This window comes from Chaetodon auriga, chromosome 24 (genome assembly GCF_051107435.1).
Source record: "Chaetodon auriga isolate fChaAug3 chromosome 24, fChaAug3.hap1, whole genome shotgun sequence".
In the NCBI taxonomy this organism is placed as follows: Eukaryota; Metazoa; Chordata; class Actinopteri; order Chaetodontiformes; family Chaetodontidae; genus Chaetodon; species Chaetodon auriga.
The window spans coordinates 13492971-13513997 of NC_135097.1; the positions used below are offsets into that span (position 1 = coordinate 13492971).

The 21027-nt window shown below is 44.6% G+C and overlaps 1 protein-coding gene across 2 annotated transcripts in view; it reads right to left on the bottom strand.

Annotated features, from left to right (window-relative positions):
• Positions 1-8894, bottom strand: part of nlgn2a (neuroligin 2a) — a 158141-nt gene extending 149247 nt beyond the window's left edge. The window contains exon 1 of one of the 2 annotated variants that reach the window (XM_076724698.1): positions 7733-8894. The gene's annotated coding sequence lies outside the window, so the exon portion shown is untranslated. The remainder of the gene's footprint in view (positions 1-7732) is intronic. The other variant, XM_076724697.1, reaches the window with a different exon arrangement.
• Between the last annotated feature and the right edge of the window lie 12133 nt (positions 8895-21027).

Genomic DNA, 21027 nt, shown 5'->3' on the forward strand with positions numbered 1-21027 from the left:
AGAAGGAAGGGCAAATGGGTGGAGGTTAGGAGGGTGACAACAGGAGAGGTAGGATGTGGCGCCAGCTGTGGGAGCCAAATTCGCTTGTGTGCTTAATTAAATTGACTGGGACCTCCCAATAATTCTCTGATGGGAATCTCTTCATGCTGGAGATGATTATGAACTATTGGCTCTCCTACTTGAATCAATACTACTCCACCTCTTCAGATTTGTCAAAGTCTTGCAAAATAAGATGTCAAGAGCACAATCCAAGGGGCAGTCTTTCAGAGACCTTTGGAAAATCAATTCAGATATCTACTTGTCAACAAAATCATGAAAGGAGAACCACACGTGTCAAGCACACACATACACATCAACCGTGCTTACACAACACACACCCTCGCGGCTGCTCTGTCTTCCAGAATATGAAGCACGTTTCCCAGTGAGAGGGATAGAGCTCATCCTTTGAAATGTGTTTATTGTCCACAAAAGGAGAGAGAGAGAGAGAAAGAGGCAGTAGGAAAAAAAAAAAAAAAAACAGCACCAGGAAATCCTGCTGACTCGCAGCCTTCTCAATCGCCGCCCCCTTCTCCTCTTCCCCTTCTCCTTTCCAAGTCCCTGGAGTTTAAACGCAAATGGAAAGGGATCGTTTCATGTAGGCATCAGGGGAGCTCCAGTTGCTTTCTTCCCAGATCTTCGTTTTTACAGAAACACTCCCATCCCGCCATGTTCCACCATCGAAAAGTAATACAAGCTAACATATAGTCCAGCAAAGCAATCTCATCAGTCATTAGTTGTTAGCAGTAGCATGTGATCAAGGTTATGCTCCCTTTCCCCTGGGTAATTAAGGTACCAAGACCCTATCTTCTTCCTCTATGGTGAGCTGTTCCTCTCTTTACATGCCACCCATGCAGACACTGCTGTCTCTTTTATCTTGACATTCTCGTTCTTTTATTTCTAATCTGCTATATTCCTTCCTCACGCTTGCCTCCTAAAATCTTAAATGTGTGACCACAAAATCTGCATCCTTGTTCTTTACACTTATTTCTTACACCTTTGGTAAATTCCAGACACTCTGAGGGGACGCATGAAGGGCACTGCACAGGGAAGATGAGTCATTTTCACGATATGCGATTCAAGATACTGTAGCCTCGGGGTAGCAGATAAGTGCACTCCATAAAGTTCGGTACGAGTCAGAACACTGACATTTATGTTCCTGGTGCTGTGAGCTGGCTACCTGTGCAAGTGTAGTCTACAGAACTCTGCTCATGTACGGTGTTTGGCCCAGGAGTGATCCACACAGATTGGAGCTTAGCCTCTCTTTCCTGCTACCATTTGTCAGCAGAAGAATTGCTTCAGCCTTGAGAGACAGTGTGAAGAGCCACAGATGAATGATTTAACCAACACACATTGTTTTCTATGAAGGATGGAGGATACACGTGCCGCATCCTTAAATATTAAGAGAAAACAAAAAGAAAGTGCCTTTGGTTAAAGCAAATCAAAGCAGAAAGGCGCGCCAAAGGTTTTGAGGCATTTGGTCTCCAGCGTGTGCACAAAGGCGGAACCTTTCCCTGGTGTGTATATCTTCATGTGAACATGTGTGTGCGTCCCTGTTCATCCTCGGGGTTAGTGTTTTATTTGCTGATTGTGACAATAACAGGGACTATCATTGCCTGCTTGGCATCATTGAGCGCAAAAGTGTAACGCTGCCATTCTGGTGCTCATTCATCACTGTCGTGCCTCTGCCTTCGTTCCTAACCAGTACACACACACACACACACACACACACACACACACACACACATACACACACATACACACACTCACAGAATCTAGCAAGGGCCTGTCAAGGAAGAGACATCCTAATTCACTATATAAGAACAGGCTTATTCTTTTCATTAGCATCCGCCATTGCGACAGCTAAAGCCCAGCAGCCTAACAATGCATCAACCGGAGTTAGATGGCACACGGAAGCACTTGAAATGGTTCATTTGTTCTGAGGTGGAGGGGTTGAGCCTCAATTCTAAGAGCGAGGTTGAAGCAACAGTACACGCAGGCCTGCACGCACACACATCCCCTACTTACCAATAAACGTCTAAACGGTTGAGTAGGTAGTGCCTATGTTGCTGAAAACAGCTCATCCAGAGCTCCTCCAGGCAGTAACCCCTGGGAGACCGACAGCAGCGACTGGTATCTCTGCATCCTCAAGTGCTGCCATTAGCTCTGGCCATGCCTCAAACCCAACCAGTGTGACCCAGCGTCACTTATGTCAACAGATGGTCATCAAAAGGAAAACGGCCTCGCCTGTACTACGGGACAGCCACTGGCTATGCTGCCACCGCCACGGAGGTTCATTATGTTTGACTGACTGAGGCCGGTGCTCAGTGTGTGTGCCAGCACAAGAGAGAAATATGTGTGATTTATAACAACCCTCATCATTATACAGTGCAGCCACAGTGATAACACTTCAGCATGTTGCCCAACACAGCCACTACTACTGCTGCTTCCATTGCCAGCATTACCATTCAACTGGTCTTCCCCTAGCTAGCTGTTAGGGCCTCGGCTGACAGCTCATACTAATACGTGTGGTGGTGTGTCAGCCCATACTAATGTGCGTGCAACAGCAGGGATGAGGTAGCATATAGCAGATGTTAGGAGTGCAAAATAGAGATGGTGGTGTTGTAATGTTGTGGCATTCCTCCCCCGTTCTCTCTACCTCTTGTACCATTCACAGCTTGCTTTTCTGGAACCCCCTCCTGTTTGCTTTTCAGCTTGCTATCTCCGCTCTTTTCGATTTCTTGTGACATCCGTGGTCACTTGACTTTCACAGCACATTCTCTCCTCCTCTCTCTGTATGTGTCGGGGGTAAGAGGGCAGGAATAGCGGCCTGCCTACCTGCCTGTCTCCAGACCCATTGACCCGGAGCTTGTTTGTGATGCTGAGGGTTTACTGTGGAGTACTTGCGAGGATGTGGCTACTCCTGACCTTGAGATGTTGTCAATACCATAACTCACTCAATTTTTCCACATCCCCATTGGTGGCGAAATGTAACGCAGTGTGTGCTTAAGAGATGCACTGCAGTGTGTGTATGTGTGTGAGAGAGAGAGAGACAGCATAAGACTGCAATGAATAACACAGGACCAGAAAAAAAGGATTTTTCATAAACACATTAATCTCCAAAGTTATGCTGTGGTGAGATTTGTGTATAAAATCCCTGGACTATGAAAAGGATTGCAGAGGGGTATTAAGGACAAAAACAAAGCACGCAGGTAGAATTCCCATGGATGCACCAGAGAAACACAGGGAAGTCTCACAGTTTGCCAGAGGGATGAGCTGCACTGCTCAGAGCAGCGTGGATTCCAACTGTCAGTCAATCTGATTGGCCAGAAAGCAGGATGTATTTAATCCTGGCTGTTGCTGACTCCAGTGCTGTTGATTCCATCAAATCTGTGTCATGCTTTCTATTCAGGACCAGACTCCGCAACGCAGGAGCATGAAATCCCATTGTAGCCTTGCACCTCTCTTATTAATGGAATTATTTGCTCAGAAATCACTCAACAGCGGTTTTAATCTTTGCAGGTTTTCTATTGTCAGACGGAAAGCGGAGCTGTATCCAACCTCCCTCACTGTCAAACTCGAGAGGGGAGCTAGCAGTTTGGAGCTGGCTGATGGGTGTGTTCTGGGTGGTTTCTCACTGTCTCTGTGACTTCCTTTGGCTTTTATCTCTTTGAAGAAAAGAGGAGAAAATGTCCATTGATCTTGGCTGGTGATCAGCCTGGTTCTAGCAGGAGATGGGAGGGGCGGTGATGTGAAGGTTGCTGCTGCTGCTGTTGGCTGGATATTCAAGAAGCTAAGAATCAGGTTTTTTTTTCCATCAAAATGTGTCAGAGAGTGTTCGACCTTGATCTAACCTTAATGAGCCCACGGAGGACGCTACAGCGGCGTTTGCTTCAGGTTGACGGACGACATGGGGGTTTGAAGACAAATGGAGGAGACGGTGGGAGAAATGTTTGGAGAGAGTGTGAGGGAAAGACACAAGAGGCAGAAACAATACAACATAATATAGAGAAAAGAAGACGGAGGCAGAGAGAAAGTCAGAGGAAGAATGGAGCTGAGGCAAGTAATGGCTCTAACCCCTCGTCTCCATCTTGCACCCCAGAGAGCAAAGATCTCATTCAACAGGCTCAGACAAAGGAGAGAGATGTGCCACTGTGGAGGGACTGTGGGAGACCAGCGCTATGAGAGAACTGCAACAAAACAGACAGGCTGGCAGGGAAGATGGAGGTACTTGTCTCGGAGAACAATCCTCAACAATATAATATTATCTTTTGCCTTTCCTCTTTCAATAACTCTCGAAGAAAATGGGCAGATTAATAGCATCCACCACCACCACATGCACAAGGACTGCATATTACAAAAAAGGATATCCAACTTTTCCACATGCTTTTTTTTTTCAAGCTGCAAAAACTTGACAGTAAATAAGACATGTTAATGCTTAGGTTTGCTCATTTTGAACGTAATAAAATATTTGGCCATAACGATTTCATGTCGAGATTCTGCACAGCACCAGAGAACCGGATTCACGGACTTTATCATAAAGGGAAAAAAATGCAGCCTCCAGCAATTCAGACGTCGCAGCAGTCGATATGGTGATGCCGGTTGTTTTTTGATTAATTTTGCAGCTTTAATAGACATAGACACATGCTGGAGCGCACAACTTACAAACCGGGTAAAAAAAACAAAACAAAAGCTTCGGGTTTAAAATCTTTGCGAGGCTTATCCTTGCAAAAAGATGCTGCCATAGCAACGACACACACTCCTTGCACAAAAAAAACAGACAGGCTCCCTTTGAACCAAACGAATGAGTCGGCCACAAACGGATGGAGGGGAGAAACAAATGAATACACGAATGAGGAACGAAGGCAATAAAGGAGGGAGTCGTGCAGAGTGTATATGGTCTTACAAAATCACACCGTCTCTGGCGAGTAGTCCAAAAATCTGATTTATTTCATGGGTGGAAAGTGGTTGCCTACACATGTTGAAGACCAGAGCTCAAGGGAAAAGGAGAGGCATATTGTGAACAGCTTGCTGTCAATTACCAAGCCTTGCTATAAAGAAAAGAGCATCCGTTGTAGAGCTTTTCCATCTAATCAGCTTCATTTTCTACTGGAGAAGACCAGAAAAACACGGTTCGGTCGAGTTTAACACAGGTGAGGTCAGAGCAACAGGTGCACATCGCAGATTCTGCCAAAACACTGAACGTCCACTCAAGCTCGAGTGGTCCCATTTCTCTGTTAGCTCCATTAATAAGGTGTTCATTAAGTATGTGGATGTCATCTCTGTTACTTTTTCCAAACAGATCTTTCAAATGTACAAACAGATCCCCACAATTATTCAACATCCCATAAATTACACAACCACAAACTGCACTGTTTGCAAACTTCAAGTTAGTAGTTGACAAATTTTTGCTGTTGGGCAAACAACAGCCCCGAAAACATATATCTGCACCTTCAAAGCTATTACCGGCTTTGTTTCCTCTCTCAGCCTCTCGTAAGAAAAGGGAGATACGAACAACGGTGCCTCTCCGAGGACCCGCGTGTTCAGCCAGCCTTGGCTTTACTAATTCATTTCAACTTTGCTTAAACAAAGATTTAATTTCACCAGCATTCATCAGATGAGTCTCCAGTTCTCCAGTCAACATGTCAGCTGCCATGTTGAATATTGCCATGCTGAAGATTTTTTCTTACACAGATGACATCTCTCACCTAAAATTAGCAGCACGCGCTGTCATCTTCACAGTCAGAAAACATCCCAGCGCACTGGGGGACCTGATGTCACTGATTCATCCGCAGCAAAAATAAATAGCGAGGGATAAAATTAGCAGCGGTAAACAGACAGGTAGGGATTTTAAGGACTGCGAAGGTGTGACTGTGCGTGATGGTGATGGCTATTTCAACCCACCCTGTCACAACACTAGCCAGCATCTGCTGACTGCCTAGCGACACACACTAGGAGCCATCAATCTACCCGACAAGACGCTTTGAACGCTTCAGGCCCATCTGCCTCCGGCTTTGCTGCACCATGCAGGAGATGGATGGCTGAGCAGTGTTTTCAGGAGCCCTGCATGCATTTGGTTTTGGACGCGCACAGAAACACACACACAAAAAAAAAAAAAAAAGGTGCAAATTCTTGCATGTAGGACGCTCACGCACGCGAGGTAGTGCGCAGGCCCTGACGAGGCGACCCATCCTGTGGTTTTGTAAGCTTATTGTAAATCAGCCACTGACCCCAGAAGAATAAAGAGAATACGCTGTATTGCACTGCTGCAGAAATGCTCCCCTCTCTTCCATTTTTTTTCTACCAATCGCTGCATACATGTTTCTCTCACACACACAAATACCTGCAATCACTCCACACACTACATTAATGCGCCACCTTTCTACCCCTTAAACATCTCCACAGGTCTTCAAAGTTTCAAGTGAGCCACCATTGAGATAAATAACAACTCCTTCCTGACAACATCTATTTAGCACAAGGACAGTCGCACATTCCCCCCCCCCCCCCGGCTCCATTAAAATGCTTTCTCTGCACAGAGGAGATGTCCCTATCTGCTGTGCGGGCAGGCTAGCTGCTTAAACCAAGGAGAGAGGCCGAGCTGAGCTGAGCGGAGCTGCTTTCCCCTTCTCGTCGCCGCAGATAAGAACAGAGGTCTTCTTGTCCCTGCTGAATTCTATCATCTAACAGGCCCTGCTGATCCGAATGCCCCACAACACCAGCCACAGCATATAAATGCGCCCCATTCTTCATGCTGTGTGTGTGCATCTATTTGTGTGTGTGTGGAGGGGAGCCTTTACGGGAATATGTTCTCATGGTCATGGCGTTTCCTGGGTCTTTTGAGTACAAAGACCTCATGACCATATGCCCAAATTAAGTTGGAGGATTATTTAACTGTTGAATGGGGACTTTTGTGAGTGTGTGTGCGCATCATTTCAATCATCTGTTTGCAACACAGGGTGGTTTGCTGGCAAAATCTCCTCTCCATTCCAATTCATTTCACTCTTATTCCAGACAATGCACAATGAAAGAAATCACAATGATTGCCATATGCGCAGTGACTGATCCAGCATTGATGATCAGTGAAGCACTTTGATTAATAAGCTACAAATTCTGCATGTTATGAGGGCAGAGAAATGAGATCAGGCCGACTGAATAGCAGCCTCTGTTTCTCTCATTCCACCAGAGGTGCTCAGCGTCCACGTCCTCATTACTGGTACAGAGGATACATCTTCTCTGTTATGAGGGAGCAGAAGCTCGTCTGCAAGAAGCACCAGTCATTTGCAACAAGCACGCATACAACATACAAAAAACATGCTCCAGCAGACCGGCCAAAGATCTGATCAAGTGCAAGCTGCCATTCATTCCAGACATGTTTTGCATTTTGTTCAGTGGGCAACATATGCATCACCACTCATTTTCCAAAATTTTGAAATGACATGTAGACAATTCACATAATTAAAAATAACAAATAATTGCATAGAGAGAAACAGCAATTTTAGGCCCAATTTACTATTAAGGTGCTCATTTCCTTTCTTTTTTTTCTCACTTACGGTGTCAAAGACAACCCATACACACAAGCGCCCAATTAAAAATGCTAATTTAAAAAGAAAAAAAAACATCATCAATTGAACATATTTTGGGATCTTACTCATCTCTTTAGCTGAAATTAGCACTGAGCACGAACACCTCAGCCTACCTGTTAGTGTGTGATCCACTGGTGCTGGTAAGGGGCCAGATTCCCACTGGGTTTTTTTGTTTTTTTGTTTCCTGAGATTTCGTCCTTCTCCTCCTTGTCCTCTTCACTAAACTAAACCTTCCTCCGACAGCAGTAAATGTCAAGCGAGCAAAAGTGCATGTTTCTAAAAAAAAAAAAAAAAAAAAAATACAAATTAAAAAAGAAAAAAAAAAAAAAAAACACCACCTTCGAAAATGCCCCCCCGACAGCACTACCACGTTCAATGCAGCCGGGCAGGCAGGTGGGACTTCATGACTGGAGACAGTGACTGTGGAGGCTGAATACCAAAAATAAAGCTGCTCTACTGCATTACACACCACATACAGCAGGATTTAGTATGATTCCCCATCTGAGCAGGCAGGCTCGGCTCGGCTCGGCTCGGTCCCCGTCTTCTCCAGCACGGCAGTATGTGAATTAATTTCTCCTCTGACAGTCCGGTTTGCCTCAGGAAAAAATGTCTTTTCTCGACGCCGTGATACGACGAAACAACCCCAAAATAACCCGGACGTGTCTGCAGGATTTCGGTGGATCTGACAGCCGGGTAAGTGTCACCTGTGTTGACCAATGGTCGCAGCTACACAGTTTTTGAGCGTTTTTTGGGGACGTCGTCGAGAAACCCTCAGTAAATCCCCTCCGGAAGAACTCCGACACCGCCGAGCACCGGTCCAAGTCACGGTGCAAGCCTCGGCTTGCTTTAACTCGTCTCGTCAACGGCGGACACAGGCTGCGCGTTCGTCCGGTAGTCTTGTGCGAAGATGTTGCCGCTGCTGCCGCTGCCGCTGCTGCCGCTGTGTGGATGCCGTGACCGCCTCAGCTAGCTGTCGCACACGCGCGCACGTGCGCACCGTCGCGAGCACGCACGCTCGTTCTCGGCGAGTGACGCGCGCCGCAGTGTCCTCCCTAGCAAGCCGGTCGCCCTGGCAACGCTTTCCTCTGACCTCAATATGGTCGCTCCTATACTAAAAAATGTGACGCGTTTACCGCAATTTCTGTCGCGATGACAGCGGACTCACATTCACTCAGTGTCAGAAATGCGTATTACTCCGCTCCTTCTGTATAGAGGTTACTATGGGCTGGTCTCCATCTTCTCCCGCAGAGGGATGTGAAAAATTAGTGCTGAGGAGTTTCATTTTTTCGGCATCCCTCTCTTCCTCTCCTCCTCTTGCATCCAGCCGGGCACATCTGCATCAGCGTGACGTCAGAGGACGTTAAAGGGATACTCGCCATTTTTTTTTTCACCTCCTCCCCTCATCCATCCCTCCACCCTGCATCTTTCCCTTCCCACTATCCCTCATCATTCAACCAACCACCTCAGGCATCCATCCTTACCTCAGCTGTCCCCTCCATCTCTCCATCCATCATATATAGTTTATCCTTTCAACTCAGAGAGCGTGTAATTCTCTATTTCTGCCTGGCTAATCCGTATAGGAGGTTAACCATGTTAATCATTGAGGGATAATATCACAGGGGTATTTCAAGCGCCAAATAGCATATTAAATGAATTTTATAGTGATACCACAGCAGATAAAAATGATATAGCATACAATAAGAGTAGGGTATGCACTCACTAATCATCACTACACGTCCCTCAAGTAATATTATCCAGATTTTTTTGGGAGGGTGAGTTGCTGACCTGACCAGCTTGCACATTTATTTATTTTGTTTTACTTGAAGGGATAATAACCATCTAACATCCAGAATGGCTGAGTCCCTGATCTCATCAGTGCAGATGGTAATGGCTGTGCGGTGGCAGCACCTGCTCCTCTGGATGCAGGACAGCCACATGTCTGTCTTTTTACCAGGGTCATAACACAGCCAAACATCTGCCTCAGTCACTCTCCCACTGCACAGCCATGTATCCACAGTCGGTGGGCTGGCACCTGCCAGGATTTCCCAGCTCACGGGATGAAAGTCTCCTGGAAAAATTTGGAATGTTGCTCCATCATTGTTTGCTTTCATGCTGCTATCTGCAGTCACTTAAGCTGAATTAGGCTGAATTATAATGTGCGCCATGCCCAGTCAAATCCAAATGACGCCCATGTGCTCTCAGGCAGCATCCAGATCTCGCTGCAGAGAAGATTTACTGCTTAACATCCATGTGCCAGTGTTCATCCGGTCCCTCGTATGAAACCCTCGGCAGGGAAACAGGCTGCTTCTCCACTCATGTGGGGAGCCAGCCTGTCGTCAATCAGCCAAAACACCGTGTCAGCCGGTCGTGCTTTTTACCTTCGGACACATCCACCTACCTGAGGGACACAGATGAGGCAGAGAGAGAGGCAGAGGGAGATCGCTATGGGGTTACGATCTCAGCTATCAAGACAAATTGTCTTTGGTGGTGGATGTACATTCCCCCAGTGATATCCCATCAGGCCAAGGTGAGAGGTAGAGGGCCTGTGTGTGTGCCTTCATGTACAGGGTGCTGTCCTGCACTTGATAGACCCTTGCCAAGCGTCAGCGGAAATGACCCACCAGGGAGACCTGACAGCTGAGCCTACATTCACACGCGCACACACACACGCACACACACAGACATTCATCTCAATGCCTGCTCCACATAACTCCTTGTCACTGATGGACTACACTGATACATGGTAGCAAACACATGCATCATGACACGCACAGTCCCTTTTGCTTCCCCTCTACACACAAAGAACACACACTAACACAGAGACACTCCCAACGGTGATATATGCTGTGTTAGAGGTCAGTTTACCACTGTCGGGCCCCAGGGGGAGCCGCCAGTCCGTGGAGAATTCCTCTGCGGTGTTTATATATGTTCTTATGCCTCCACAATACCATTACAATGGGTTGTGCTTGAGCGGCACAGTGCGAAGCATAAGTGACCAGTAAAAAGTCCCTTTGATGTGGCCCCCGAGGTCCTGGGCCTCTGCAGACACTCACCACAGGCTCTCTTTTTCTATCTCTTGGCTTTGAAAGGAGGCTGCAACAGAACACCCACTGGGGGGAAATACTGTGTTAAGACTTACAGAAGCATACACGAATGCACATAAACGAATACACGGTCACACATGTAAATGCATGTACATACAAGTGTCCATGCAGCTGTCAGCCGTTATCACACGCATACACATGCCTGTCAGTTTAATAACAGGCTGCGGCGACTGCTACAGTCGGCGATATTGCAATCACATAATTTGTTTGCTTGGAGGTGTTTGCAGTAATATGTCACCGCAATCTCGTAAAGCCATTAACCTTTCTGTCTAAGGCACCCGAAGTATGCAGATATCCCATTTTCTCTCCACCTAATTTACTTTTCCTGCAACCTGACCTATTGAGCATGCCCACAAATCCCCTCGGTGTTTGCAGACTGTGAGTCTGGACTGTCACAGAGATTGAAATAGGATATCAAGGAGAAACAATTATTTGTTTGTGTATGACTCATACTTGGGATGGCGGTACTGTACACGCTCACCTGTGCACACGAACGCCTTATGCGCATAATGACAGGCTGTTATTCCTCAGTGTGAGAAGAGGCCTGCAAAGATGTCATTCCAAATAGCTGAAAACCATCTCCAGCGAGCGGATGCCAGGAGCTTTTAATTCACAAAGCTGTTTTGGCGAAAAGAGACCGGGCTTCAGCACAGTTGGACGCTAGCTTGCCAGGAGAGGCAGAAGAGCTGCACGGCACAAATAGACTTTCAATGAAACGTGTTCACTCCCCTCCACTTCCTACACGAGTGATTATCTTTTAACTGCTTCACACTCATCCGGGATGACACTGCAAGTTGAAAACCTCACCCTTCTCCTGCTCCCCTCTGTGTCCTTATCTCATCCTCCGTGTTCTCACCCTCCCGCCTTTAAACCTCTTACTCATCACACCCTGTCTGAATTCCTCACACCGATTTGCCCGTCTTCACCGCTACCTTCAACACTGGTAATCGTTCTTGTCTTCCTTGCAGCTTCACATTCACGCTCCCTTCTCTTTCTCTCATCATTCTTTCCACCTTCCTGTCCGCCACGAGGCACCAGCCCCCCAGGTTGGTAACTGGCGCTCTTCCAGCTTCCCTCCCACCTGCTTCCCCGCTCTTTACCTCCTGGCATCGTGTTCTGTCTCTCACATGCTCACTTATCACTGTAAGGTTGGATTTATGTTTGAGCACAGTGTTGTTTACTGGAACATTGCTTTTCGTGGGGTGAGGCAGCTACTGAGAATGTTCGGTATGAGTCAGGTATGAGACAGAATGATAGCTTGAGCATTGTGGAGCTCAACAGAGTGCTGATGGCATGTAGGCCTAGCAGTGAACAATGGCTGTCAGTACTTAGGTGTGACCGTTGCCGTACTTTGACCTTGTCATTTTTTATCACCGCGATGTCGAGAAAAGCTGAAACAAATTGAACCTTTAGGTAAATATGTGGGGTGCATTAAGAATGAAATCTTTTGCTTTCATAACAAACAACAGAATGATGCATTACTCTCCTCTAGACACTTGGTCTCTGCAGGAGAAAGCTGTTATTTTTTCAGTCTGACAGCGCCGTTGATATGTTTCTGATTATGCAGTCAGATGACTGCACATGCACTGATTTGATCGAGGATCATTAATGCTTCTTGCGAACCAAGGCCAGTATTATTTCCTGGGCTGTAAGCATCAGAAAAGGAAGCTTGATGTCACAGAAAGATGCTGAAGAGAGGACCTACACTTTCAAAAAACTCTGTTTTGCCTATTCACTGCACACAGCAGGACTGACATTTTCTAACAAATCCATCTTAAAGCTGCACCAATCACTCTTTTTATGGTAAATATAGGTCAAATGACTTCATGTGATAGGAAAGATGTCACTCATAGTGATGAACCCATAGTGATTTTTTACCTTACTCTACTGTTCCGCTAAGCTCTGCAGGACCTCTACAGCATCTTTTAGCTCATTGATTTTATTTTACAAGCCACAACTTTACCGTTTTGGTTCACTTTCATCTCTCTCATCAATGCCATTTTGAGCTATAACCCACAGTATGCCACTTGCCCAGCACTGAGCAGCAGAAAGGCAAAGTTAGCCGCTAGTTTTTGAGCATTTATGTGCTAAAAAGACACAGAGACCAAAACAAGGCTAACAGGCTCCAGGTTGATAGGGACAGGACTCTGAATGAACGCTCATGTTGCTCTTGGTGTGGTGGATGTGTAAATAGGTAGCTGTTTGCTAACACATTCGCCTTATCAGCTTTAGGTCAGTGTTGTGTTTTCAGCTTGTTATGCTGGCCAGACAATTACAGATTGACAATAATAATGCTGGTGAATGAAAGTGAGTCATTGAAAAGACGCTTTATCAAATTTTTCCACATAAGTGTGGAGACAGTGGAGCGGATGTTGTCTTTAATGCTTAGTGGATTTAACTCCTATCTGCTAAATCGTTAGATTCGAGTCAAATGCGATCTAAAGGTAAATTCAGTCTACGGCACACATCCTCCACCCAGGTCAAACCAGTGTGCCAATTACACTGTTAAAGAAGAAGTTATAACTGTTAAGATGCCAGTACTCCTGCTCACACGTGCTCTCCACTCCATCCACCTGCAGCTCATCTGTCCCAGTGGACTCCCAGTGCTCTCCAACCCCTCTTCCACCCTTTTTCTCCTTTCTCCTCAGTTAGCCAGTGGGGTTCATGGCGATCTCCACCTGCCTTTGTTTTCCCATCTTCGCTCAGAACTCCTCAACATTGCACGCTTACCACTGCTCTCCTCCATCTCCCTGTTCTCGTACATTTCTGCTACTCAGCAAGTCTTCAGCCCCTCGCGGCCACCGATCGTATCCTTCTTCTCTGATCTGTAGCAGCAGGGAGCCTGGCAGATTAGTGCTTAAGTAGCTCCACTTGTATTGGTTCCCATCATATGCCACCCCCTCTCTTTCTGTCTATATAACTCATCATCCCCCTACCACACACAAATACACATACACAGCCCATTAGCTAGAGTGGCATCTGCTTTTAATTGTACCCATCTGAGCGTTGGCATAGTCTCCACATCCACGAATCGGCCAGTACTAATTGCAGCGCCACATGTCCCATTGATGCTGACTGCCATAGTGAGGTATATAGAAAGAGAGGGACCTGCAAAGTGTGACTTTGCTTTTTACTTTTCTTATGTTCTCTGGCCCAGAAACTTTGGCTTTGCGGCCTTATGATCATATATGCACATGTAGTCATTATTAACATTAATAGGCTCATATGCCGTGCCTATGCTTGTGTGATGAGTGTGAGTCCGTATGCGTAGGACCCCTACTGAGAGAGGAGCTCAGGACTGATGTATTATTCATGGCAAGGAGATAGTCAACTCACATAAAGTGAAAATGTTCTTATTTGATATAAACATGGAGGAGCCGTCCCCTTTAAACACATATCACACTCTTTGCAGTCCATTTGTACTCTTTTGTTGTTGGACTCATCGCACTTTTCATTGCCTTAACTGGACTTTATTCTCCGCGCAGCCCTTTAATTAGGCTTTTAACGTGAAAAATAACAATTTCCTATATTCTTCCCATTGATGAATACAAATTTGCTTCATCGTTGGCTTCTATTCTTGAGGACATTAGAGCAAAAATATCACATACTCACTCATAAAACGGTACGCTGCTGAGCTTTCTTTTCAGTTGCCCTGTCATGTTTGATCCTTTTAAGGAGAATTTATTTCAGCATCTGTCTTGTTTTTGTAGTTTTTGCCATCATTTCTATGATGATGATAATGTTTTACTGACTAAATCTAGCATTGAAATCTGAGAAAATGGGGACATCGTGAAGCCCAATTGGTGGTCGGACATTCAGAGAGGTTGTTAACAAGTCAACAGTTGAGATTATGTGTCCCATTTAATTTGATGGTTGATGTTTGTAATAATCCCTCTTTGTCTCTTTGAGGGGCATCTGGTTTTCTCTCTTACCAGGAGTTTGCTAAACTAGTGTGTTTCTGTGAACCGGGAATCATTGTTCCATGTTGTGACAGAGCTGTGGTTAAGGTCTGGTTGGGTATAGGAACAAAAAAGAATGGTTAGGGTTAGGAAAAGATGAAGTTTTGGCTCAAAATACCCAATTAGATTGCAGCACACACAGCTGGAAAATATCTAATTAAGATTACAAGCAACTTGGCCAACACTGAGGATAGAAAGCATAAACAAAACTACAACGATAAAACCCGAGATTTAATAAACATTGGTAAAAACAACACTCTTGCTCTATGACTGTCTAACACACACACAGGCACCAGTACAAATTGTGTTTGTGTGCATTTGTCCTGCATACTTGAGTGCCTATGTGTGCTTCTGTGTCCACATGCACACATCATTAAGAATAATAAGCAGAACAAGACATCATTTTACATGTTATTAGGCCGGCTTATCTCGGCCTAATGTTTCGCTGACTGTAATTGTTTTTGATATATTTAATTCATCCACTGCTCACATTTCGTTTGTTCCCGTTGCAGCTTGTTGCCTTCCGAGCAAAACATTTGGAAATGGAGAGGCGACATAAGGAGCAGAGCTAAATCAACATAATGAAAGCAGAAAATGGCTCCTCTGGGACGCGTATCCAAATGACAGACATCTCAACGACTCTATCACGAGCGGCATCATTGTTCCAGATGGATGACGTTAAGCTTAAAGCAATAGTTTGCTTGCGATTTGCAGAACACTTGAACTTTTCGGCATTATTAGATTAGGTGATTAGATGAAACCTTAATGGCCCCCATGGGGGAGGTGGGCTTGTTGCAGCAGCAGAGAGGAGGATCTAGATAAGAATTAAACAGATAGAAAGTAGTGAAGATACAACTGCATGCAATTTGTACAACAGAGCATAATGACTGATAGATTACTTTGTGGATTTGTAATGGACACAGAGGGATGAAGCAGTAGCTAGTTCATTAAAGAGGGTGAAGATGTAAAGAAATGAATTAGTCGAGGACTTTCAGGAGGGACTTGCCTACTTGCACAAATCAATATTTTTAAATAACAATGGATCAAACGGCTGTGTGGTTTTGTCCTATAGTGACCAACCTACAGAAAATGATCACCCGACAGTTCAGTTCCTCTCAGTTCTATGTTGCTTTTTAGCTTCTCTTAGCTCATCTGTTTACTGTTTTGTTCAGTCTCACAGCTCTCATTTTCCCCCAAAATTAAGTAAATAAAACTAATTTTCAAGCAGCAGCAGGCAGCTGATCTTACTGGAAAAGCTACGATAAACCAGCTTACACTGACACCTTGGGCCAAACGGCATGTAGACAGAGTTAGTGTCCAGCTGGTGAACATAGCAGAACATGTAGTGAGCTTGGTAGGAGACCAAACCAGAGCTAAAAACATTGGACTTCAATTCTTATATAACACGATTCTAAATGAATGCCATTGTTGATGTGTGACTGCTGCTTCAATGGGACTTTTTTGTCAGCAGGACATGGTTTAAGTGAAATCTTCCCACCCACCCTTGTTTCCCTGTTGCATTACTTTGCTGTATCTTCGTTATTTTGTACTGCAGAACAAGCGCAAGCACAATGTTTCACGAATGAAATCTCAAAAACTGAGCAAAATATGCAAATGTATCTGCAGAGCTAGATTACACTGCAGCTCATATGCAAAAAAAAAAAATCTTGTAATTTGGCTGAACAGACCCTTTAATTGGTTTATAGGGGGAAAGGAGGCCATGAAATTAACTTATGTAGTACATGAGGAAAGGAGTTTGGGGACCACTGGTCTGGACCTAAATGTATGTGGCTCATAAACGCTTTTACATTTGCAATAAAAAAAAAAAAATGTGACGATACATCAGAGAATGATTGTATGATCTGTAGCAACATACTTCAGCAGTGACAAAACAGACACAAAACAAAGGAATTTGATGGATTGCTTAAGAGTTTTATCTCGAAATCGTCAATGCTGCCCCTTCAGTTATTTGTCGTAACACAGAATAACACACTCCCTTCTGTTTTCCAAAAATATTCTCCAAACTCACGCCCTTGTGTCCTCAAACATAAGTGCAACTCTGAAAATGTTACTTTCAAAGTATTTGTCTGTCTTCCGTGCCAAACTTGGCCAAAGGTAATTATGTCTTTTCTGCAATTATAGATAACAGCAGTCAAAAAAAAAAAAAAAAAAAAAAACCTTACTGTGAAAGCTGCATACAGATTAACTCTATAGTTAAGGCAGACTGTGGATGCACTCATTTTAAGGTGAGTGTTTAGAAAATGAAAATGAAGGGAGGAAAAAAAAATACTCTTCCAGAGTAAAACATGTGCACGCTGCCATTCAAATTAACCACGGTGGGTGGATGCCTGGATGGAGGTGCAGCATAGCACTGGTTATAATGCATTCCCTTGCACATGATGGGACTGTGCTGGTTTCATTTTAACCTCCATTATGCCGGTTGGGCAGAGAAGCATTAAGTGACGGACCTGCCAGTCACCTATGGAGCAGATTTACAGATATAGGACGACATTCCAGGGTGAAAACGTTGCTACGATACTATCCTTTGAGAAAGTACAAAAAAAAACAAAAAAAAAAACACATCTCCTCTTTCATCTCCAACTTTTCTCCAGGTACATGACTAATGAGCCCAGAATTATACTGTATATACATAAAAACCCTGCCAGAAGGTTTTCTATTGTATTCCTCTTTGCTTGCTATTCTTCCAAACAAATAGGATTTTTTTGTAACCTGTAGAAACCCCGATGCCATCTACATCTTTTACTGCTGATTCTGGTAGTCCAAGAGGGCACTGGACAGAAAGCCTGAACCTCCAATAGCCTGTCTTCTCCTTCCATATCTGATGTCCCCAGAAACCCTCAGAAAAGTTCTACTCCTCTGCTAATGAACACCTCTGATGGAATTCAGGCTTGGAGGGATGCTGATCACCTTTTTAGCCAACGTCTGCCTTGTTAGAATATATAAATCCTCATAAAGTTGAACTTACAGACACAAACATCCGTCCCTCGACTCTTATTCTGAGCCTTGACTTTAGCTCCCGGCGTCTGCATGTCCATCAGCGAGGTGCCATGGAGATTCAGGTGTTGCTGCAGAAAAATAAGCATTCAGAAGGGGACTCATTAGAGGTGTGAAAACAGACTGATGGAGCAGGTAAAGTGAATGAGATGGATGACCTGAGCCGCGGCAGCCCCTAGGATGAAGCCGGGATGTGACTGGTATGCATGTTGTGTGACAGCATTGATTAAGATGCTCGCCGGCTAATCTGCTCCCTCTCTGTCTGACTCAATGCAATGGACAGAGGGAGAGGAAATATCCACCAATCGAACTCAGCACGATTCCACGCCGGCCCCGCAGCTTGCAGCTCATGTGGTATTTGCTTCCCCTTTGAGAAAGATTCATTCCATTATGCAAAATCTACAAAACGAAGTAAAAATCTGGACTTCTTGGTGCATTGATGAACAACCATACATTCTTGTAAGTTTTAGCACTTTAACAGGAAATGTTTTCACCACTGTACAATTAAGCTGATCATTTCAAATGTGAGTTACAGTGTAAGATTTTTTTTTTTAATGTATTTTTCTCCATGGTTTTCTAAAGGCTGTTAAATTCTGTTAACAGTGAGAGGAACTCAAGCACACTGTCTCGCTTCCTGATGAAATATCTGATTAAAACGTCTTGGTCCGTGCGACCTTCATCAGGTATGGGCAGCATCACAACACTACAGAGGACGACGGAGATTGGTTTGACTGATGATCACCTTGAACTTCCTCAGAGCATATGGCGTGGATTAAATATGTTTTATAGCACTGGAAGATTTAGGATGTTTGCTCTTATATTCACTCCTTCTTTACTATTGTTCCCTCTTTGAGTGCTTTGAGGTGACATGGAGGCTGGTATCGTTATATTGAGTCATTTTGTATTTTTCTAATTTCTTAATGCTGGGAGTGAGGTGATGTTACCTGATGTTGTGGTCAGATAAATATTTAATTTTGGCAAACAGAAGCAATATAGACTCCCTCATACAAGGACCATAAACATTGCAAGCATGGAATGTTTCTCACTTGGTTTAATTAAAATGTTTTACAGCCATTAGTCGAATAATAATACTTCCATTTAAAGAATGATTTTGTACTTGTTATTGTATGTTTTGCACATACAGTATTCCCGTTAGATAAAAACCTCAGAGGAAGAATAATTTGATTATCTACAGCTCCAGGAAAACTGGACAGTTGCATTCGTGAAGGAAGATGTTGTGACACAAGTTGAACAGACCAGGTGGATTATTATTATTAGAATTATTTGGTCAACTCCAGGCTCCAGGGTTGGTTAAGTCAGTCTGTTGGTCAGGCCGCCACTTCAGTCCAGACTGACTAATATCGTAAAAAGTATTGGAAAGAGTGCCATGAAGTTTGGTCCAGACAAGTATGGAGCCCAGAGGGTGAAGCCTTTGGCGTCAAGAGGTTCTTGCTATCAACAAATCCCATGAAAAAAGAAAACCAAGTGAGAAATACTCGAAATAAACTACAGTAAACGTGTTTATTTTAATGAAGGAACATGTCATCCAGTGCAACACGAGGCTCAATTATGTGTTTTTAATAGTTTTTGGACGATAATGGATCTCCATGGCACAGAGGAATAAGATATATCAGGATGTGATTATACAACCAACAATTCTTAGGAGAATAAATTGGCGGCAGCGCAGCATTTACCAAATGAAACTTCATTCTCCCCTAAAGCACTGGATCCTGTGGTAACCAGGAGGGCTGGTACCTAACGTGATTAAGCAGAACTTGATTTGACATGAGAGTAAATGAAAGCATTCGTGTTGGATTCTATTATGCGTTGAGTGCAGGGGCAGAAAATGCATTTATTCCCTGCGATGAAGCCGACTTTGCCTCGCTGTAACCGAGTTTCTCCAGCTAGGATATTTTTTTGGCCTAATTGCTGCCACTGGCTAAATCCTATCCATTTGCATCGATCTCCTTTGAAGAGAGATGCAGATGAGCTTAACGAGTGTGCTAATTATGCTCGCTCGGCGTGGGGAGCCTGCTGTAACCGCAACTTTGTGTGTGTAAGTGTGTGTGTGTGTGTGTGCATATTTGAAATTTTATGCTTGTGCATGCCTGAGTGTTTGTTTTTGTACGTGCATAAACACTGGGGACAAACAACCTGACATTAAGAAGAGAGTGACTTAGTTTGAATACCATGCAGTGGATTAATATGAAGTCTTCAATGTGCTTTGATTGCTTTGTTTGGAGCTGCACGTGTAGTCAGCTCAGTATCAGAAACAAGCGGCCCTCCTATCGACAAAAGAAAGAAAATTGAACTATTTTGCCGAAAACATCCACAGAACAATGTTTTCCAGCGCTGGCATGAGAGTGGAGACAAATACTATTGTGTGTGTGTGTATGTGTCCATGTTTGTGTGTGTGTACCTGAGGCTGTTTTGGTCCAGTGTATGTGTGTGCATGCTGCTCTGCCAGCCAGTGCAATGGCAATGACTGGTGTTGTCTCCCCTAGCACACAATAGCCTGGACACCCAGACAAAATGTCACTCGACAGGCCTGTCTCTTCTATCTCTCTCAGCCTCCCTTCCTCTCTCTCTCTCTCTCTCTCTCCCTCTCTCCCCTCATTCTTTCCTCTTTGCTGAAAGGGATGTAGTGACATGGACGAGTGACAGAGCTGGAGCATGAAAAGCTGTGACACCGGGGCACAATACGTACATTTGTGACTAAACATCTCGGAGACATGAAAGCGCCCTAACAGATAGATAATTGGCTGCGGCTGTGGCTTCTCAAAGCGAGCCGAAGACAGTGAAGGGCTGCAACCGTCAAAACACATCAAGGTTAATGGAGAATTTCAGAAATGTTGGGTTCTTTTTAAATCTCGGGATCGGGGGGAGGGAGCACGCCACCCAGCAGGCGAAGCTTTCGGCGCACAAAGGATATTTCCTTGCTCTCAGGATGGAGCTGTCCTGTTTTCGATTGTTGCCGTTTCCCTGCTGCATTGTCACTCTGAGACACGAGAAAACTCAGTGTGACAGTGGAGGAGATGGATGACACTTCTGACATTTCCAACAGTATGACCATGCAAGATTCCCATTTCCACAAAGCATCACTCAGAGTGAAGCTTCTTTCTTTAAATAATGACAGCGTTGAGGTCTGGCTGCGGTGTTTCCATCTGTCTTGTTACCTGCTAACTACAAACAAAGCAGAAATTTTATTTTTCTGGTGACAAGACGTGCTGTTTCCACCTTATTTGCCATGCATTTAAATTCCCTCGCAGAACAAAGATGCATCGCCACCAGACACACCTAACATTACAGCAAACAAGAATAGGAAATTGG